Source organism: Callospermophilus lateralis, chromosome 1 (assembly GCF_048772815.1).
Source record: "Callospermophilus lateralis isolate mCalLat2 chromosome 1, mCalLat2.hap1, whole genome shotgun sequence".
Lineage (NCBI taxonomy): Eukaryota > Metazoa > Chordata > Mammalia > Rodentia > Sciuridae > Callospermophilus > Callospermophilus lateralis.
In genome coordinates, this window is record NC_135305.1 from 14845780 (window position 1) to 14851841 (window position 6062).

The following is a 6062-nucleotide window of genomic DNA, read 5'->3' on the forward strand; positions in this document are numbered from 1 at the left end:
TGAGCTTCCTAAACGGTCCAGAAAACCCGTCTCTCACCTTGCTTTGCCAAGGGGTTTCTGGTCCCCTTTAGCAAAGTGCTAGGGTCTCAGTTTGCCCTGTGCCAGAGACCCTGGGAGGATTCAGACTTAAGGGCATTACTGTATCCTCCTGGCCACTAAAAACCCATTGGAAAAGAGAAACATGTTCTCTTTTGTTGCCTTTGCTCTGTAGACTAGCAGATTACCTGAGGAGTTGATTCTAAAAATGCCTCTCTAGCAGCTTAAAGAGAGCACAGCTCATTTTAAACATTGGGCGGTAAAACAGACTATTGAAAGTTACCTATGCACCTTAGGGAACCTGGGCAGATTTTACTAATTATCTCATGCCTTTCTCAGTCTCAACCCGAATTGCTAGCATTTCTGACCTGCAAAGGAAGGGGAGCATCCAGGAGGGATTGGATGCGGGGTTTGGAGTGTTGCGTAGCCCATACGGAGGCAAATGTGATTGGGGCTTTCCCTCAGTGCCATTCATCTACCGATCACCCTAGATACCCCTGGGGGCTGTCGGGAGGAGGCTCAAGAGAAAGGAACCTTAAGAATCGTCTGAGAGTAGCCCAGACCGGAATTCCGCAGTTGTTCCAAACTCCTTCCCCCACCTCCACGCATCCAAGGCAGATCGGGATTCGGGACACTGTGTACTCACGCCAATTGCTCTCCGGGCCCAGACAGAAAAGTTGGAAGCGGCTTTGGCAGAACCCAACATGCCTGCTCTGTATTGAACAGGTGATTGAGAGCTGCCTAGGCCGAGAAACCTCTCACCCGAGTCTTGAAGAGTGGCGGCTGCACTAGTTGCGTTTAAGTAGCCGACGGGTGCCCACCTTACCCTCCAGAAAGAAAGAGAGAGAAAGATGCACCTCAAACAGACATGGGGTGCGTGCACTTACCTCGGTGTAGAATCTCGGTATGGGACCTCCAATATGAAACCGCTGTTGACCGGTGACGAGTCCTTGCTTCCCCAATGTTGAAGAATAACACCAGAAAGCACACACCGAGGCAAGGTCAGAGTAGAAATTAGAAATTTATTAAAGGACAGCAGAAAAGACTTCTCCCGGAGGAAGAAGGGGACCCAAAAGGTGGGAATCCGTGGAAGGGCTGTTCTTTCCCCTTTTTATAGTTCTTTCAGTGATGGAATGTAGGTTGGAGGCCTACAGGTGGGCTTAATTATCACCTTTTGGGATGGGTTATCTCCAAGTCTGTTGGGGCTGTTTTCCTGGGCTCCATTAACATTTCTTTGAGGTGGATGGACTTTGGCCTAGGGCCTTTAGGACTTCATTAACATTCCATGAGTTGTCCTGCGTTTTCCCTGAGTCATTCCCAGCGTGGCCTCCATTTTAGATTTCACTCGATATTAGACCCGATTTACCTAACTACACTGACTACCTAACTTTAAATCTGGCTTCATTAGCCTAAAATCTGGAAATGGATGGGATCTTCCAGAGCCTGTCTAGAGATCACCAGACTGATGTCATTCCTATGTACCTTTCCATACCCACACCTCCACAAGTTTTATTTAAAAGAAGAGCTGGAAACCCCCACTGCATCTCGCACTCCTGAGATGGCCCACATTCTCCCTTGAATGCATATTCATATTCCTTGCTTTACCCTCATAGGCCTCTTTTTTTTTTTTTTTTTTGATACTGAGGATTGAACCCCAGGGCGTTAACCACTGAGCCACTCCTCCAGCCCCCCCCCCCTTTTTTCTATTCCATTTAGAGAGAGGGTCTCGCTAAATTGCTGAGCCTGGCTTTGAACTCACCATCCTCCAGCCTCAGCCTCCGGAGCTGCTGGGGTTACAGGCGTGTACCACCAGGCTCAGCTCATAGGGCTCTCTTGATGTGCCCTTGGCTCTCCCTTGAATATCTACCTTGAATAAACCTGTCTGTGGCTCTGACCAGTGCAAGGTCAAATTCTTTTCCATCAGGTAAGCCAAGAACTCCACGGGTACTGAATCCAGTTCCTCCTTTTTTCCAAGGATTCCTTGGACGCCTCTCCAGGGTACCTCTTCTGTGGTAGTGAAGCAAGAATTCAAGACAGGCAGTTAGTATAGACTGGTGATCAGGTTGGGAAGATGGCAGCTGATTCCAAGGGAATGGAATGTTAATGTCTTCAGGACACTTCCCCCTCACTCCAGGCCAAAGTCTCCTGCCTCTGGGGTATTGAAATGATAAAACCTCCAGAGCCCTTCCCCCAGCTACAAACTGTTGTCTAGGTGGCCTGATCCCAGGGTATTTTTCCTCCCAACAGGGGTTATTAATGAATGCCTCCAGGGCCGCTCCCTTCCTGCCTGGACCCCTGGGCGGCTTTATTCCCGCCCTTGGCCCTCTTTTTGGTTCCAAGTCACGTAGGCCTAGTCCAGTAGGCAGGATGGGGAGAGGGCAGAAGAATAAAGAAAATCTAAAATGTATAAAAGCGGCAGGACCTTCCACTTCTGGGGCTACCAGGACATCAGCTATGGCCCCTTCCTCCCTTCAGGGAGAAGTCTGTGTAACTATTTTTTAAATAAAACTTACTTTATACAAACTTGCCTTGGCTGCTTCAAACTTCAATATTTGAGGAGGCAGAACTCAGCACTGGTAACTGACGGTGTCAATGGGACTAAGTCATTAGTTAAATCATCTTTAATTAAGAAAATACTGTAACACATAGATTAACAATGTGTCTGTTGTGTAGAATAGAATTTCCAGGTTAACGTTTTCAAAGCTTGGGCAACAGTATAAACTAGGGCTGCTGGTAATGAGGGACTTCCCAGTGATTGGGCAGGATGCTGGACATTTGTCTTAGACTTTAACTTTGGAACAGTTTGGTGAGCAAGCATATTTCCTCTGTAGTCTTTTCTTTCAAATTAAAAGTTCTTTCAGGGACGGGACGGACTCCCAGCACCTACTCAGTAACAAGCACCAGACCAGAAACTAGAATTCCTCAAGCTCCAAGCTCTGTTCTATTACCTGTGGGTTGTGAAATACCTCTGATGCTGGGTTTAGGGGGAACATCTGAAATTTGGAACTCTGTTTCTTGGGTTCTATCACCTTCTACCTTTAGAGGGTTTGGGATTGTTTCTGAAGATCAGACCCAGGGCCTTCCAGGAGGTGTATTGAGATTCAAATATTTATAATCTCAGAAGATCACACTGATATTGAATAAGAATAGATAATGGTCAGGCAATCAGGGTAATGGGCCCCAGTTCAGGTCTTGTTCAGACCAACCCAGTATAAATGCAGATGAGCCCTTCAAGGCCTTTTTCAAATGTAAAGACCATTCACTCCACCTAGCTAAGCTGTGGAAGACCTTCCAGCCAATTCCTTTGTCCCTGAGCAGTGGGGAGAATGGAATGTGGAGATGAACCCCAGTGGGAGTTAGAAGGTCCTTGCTTAGCATCTGGACAGCCATCTTGAGTGACAGCAGGCATTTTTTTTTTTTTTTTAATATTTATTTCTCAGCTTTTGGCGGACACAACATCTTTGTTTGTATGTGGTGCTGAGAATCGAACCCAGGCCGCACGCATGCCAGGTGAGCGCGCTACCGCTTGAGCCACATCCCCAGCCCAACAGCAGCCATTTTAAGGAAAAAGTTTTGCTTTCCTCCCAAGGGCCTTTCTGTGAAAGACCACTCCCTCATACCAACCCAACCCCTAACCACCATTAGGACCCACCCAGCTCTGATTCCTGAGCCTCCCCCATAAGAGTCCCGGAACCCCAGCCTGTTTTGCCTCTCTCTCCTATTGAGATGGCCTTTATTTGTCAGCTCCAACCAATAAACTCTCGAGTATCTCTGCCTGGTCTCTGCCTTTCATTCCTCGATTTCCCGTCAGGAGTTACCGGAAGGAAGAGAGGGTTAAAACTCAGAAGGCAAAAACTCAAAGCATTGATACTTTTTCAATATCTTTTTAACATAGATTTTGATCAATGCCCCTACCAGAAGCTATCTAGGTCCCTAGACTGGTACATTTAAGAGGAAAAACTTGCTAACAGTTCCCCTCACTTTCTCTTTCCACTCATATATAAGTTCTGCTCCATTTACTCTTCCCTTCTGGCATTGTCCATGGATTTTATTCTTCAATTTGTTACCAAAAGCTCAGTCCTTGTCCCAAATGCCAATACAATAACTAGGATAGGGTTCTGAGAAAAAGGAAAAAGAAGGTTTATTGCTTTGTTAGCAAAGGAGAAACACAGGGGATTCCTATCCCAGAGGCTGTAATTTTGTTCACCCACAGGAACCGGGAGGTTAAAGAGGTGATACAAATACCATATCCCCCACCCCCTTTCTTGGAGTTGTAATTCACTTGTTAATTTAGGAGGTACTCATTCCTGAGGTCTCTGGATGCTCTTCAGCAATTACTTGGTTCCCTTGCTGGGTGTGTACTCAAGGACAGATTGGGATGTGGAAGAAAGAACCTGTTTCCCCTGAGATTAGGGAGTGGGAGAGATAAGGGAGGAGCCGAAGAGAGGAAGAGAAAGAAACATGTTCTTTTAAAACTAAGTCACTGTGGCAGAGCAGGAAAGGCTACATTCAAAGCATAAAGTGGACAGCTGGTACAAAATTTGTGAGACAAAAACCCAGTTTCCACAGAAGTAGGGAATCTACTTTTATCTCAAAACTCCAGTTTCAATATTGTCTAAGTTATGGCCAGCTTGAAAAGCATTAGCCTCAAATTGAATAAATGCTTTTAAGTTTAAGTGAATCCTTTCCTTTTTGTTTTGTACTGGGATTGAATCCAGGGGTACTTTACCACTTTTTTATGTTTAATTTAGAAACAGGGTCCCACTATGTTGATCAGGGCCTCACTAAGTTGCTGAAGCTTGCTTTGAACTTGCAATCCTCCTGCCTCAGCCCCCCAAATTGTTGGGATTATAGGCATGTTGGGAATACCACTGCTGCTGGTTGTGAATGTCTTTCTTAATACAAAGCTTCAGTATTTCTCCTCTTCCTTTCAGAAAACAATTTACTACTTGAATGATAAAACCCAAGAGCAAAATAAGAGAAATGAAAGGGCTGGGGCTGTAGTTCAGTGGTAGAGTGCTTGCCTAATGTATACAATGGCCCTGAGTTCAGTTCTCAGTATGGAAATCTTGATCAGGATATTGGAAGGACAAATGAAGTGGTGTGGTAGGAAAAAAAGCTAGACTAGATGAATTGGAAAGTTGGGCCCTACCAAGGTCAGATTCCTGTGGTCCAAGAGACCACAGATACAAGCAAGAGCTTAAAAACCCAACTGATAGAAACATCTGTGACTTAGTGTCTAGACCCTCTCCAAAAAAAGGACAAACTGCAGCTTGGTAACCTGATTGGGCTTGGGCTGGGGTGGGGGTGGGGTGGGGGTGGGGACGTGAACACCACATGCCCAGTTGAGAACAAACTGTTTTCAAAAACTCCAGCTTTAGGTCTTCTAGGCCACTGCCACTGCCCTCTAACTTTATCATGTAAACCTCTAGGCAACAGAAGTCTTCCTGGGGACCTGGGGTAGCTCACTCTCTCTTCCTCCCCCCACCCCTTCTCTTTCCCCTCCCTCCTTCCTTCCCTTTTCTCCGTTTCCTTCCATTACTTTAATAAATCCTGTTACCTTGCTCTCACCCTTCTTGTCTGTGGAGTTCCTTCTTTGAATTAACAAGACAAAGACACTACCCAACCCCATACTCTATGTCAGAGTTGGGCAGGGGAATTCATTCATTAAAAAGGCAGTAGTGGGGCTGGGGATGTGGCTCAAGTTGTAGCGTGCTCGCCTGGCATGCGTGCGGCCCGGGTTCAATTCTCAGCACCACGTACAAACAAAGATGTTGTGTCCGCCGAGAACTAAAAAATAAATATTAAAAAAATTTTCTCTCTCTCTCTCTCCTTTCTCACCCTCTCTTTAAAAAAAAAAAAAAAAAAAGGCAGTAGTACTGGGGAGATAGCTCAGTGGGAAAGCACTTGCGTAGCATGCATGTGGCCCTGGGTTCAATCCCCATCACCACATTAAAAAAAGAAAAAGATTTAAGAGCCGGAGATGTGGCTCAAGCTGTAGAGCGCTGCGGCCCGGGTTGGATCCT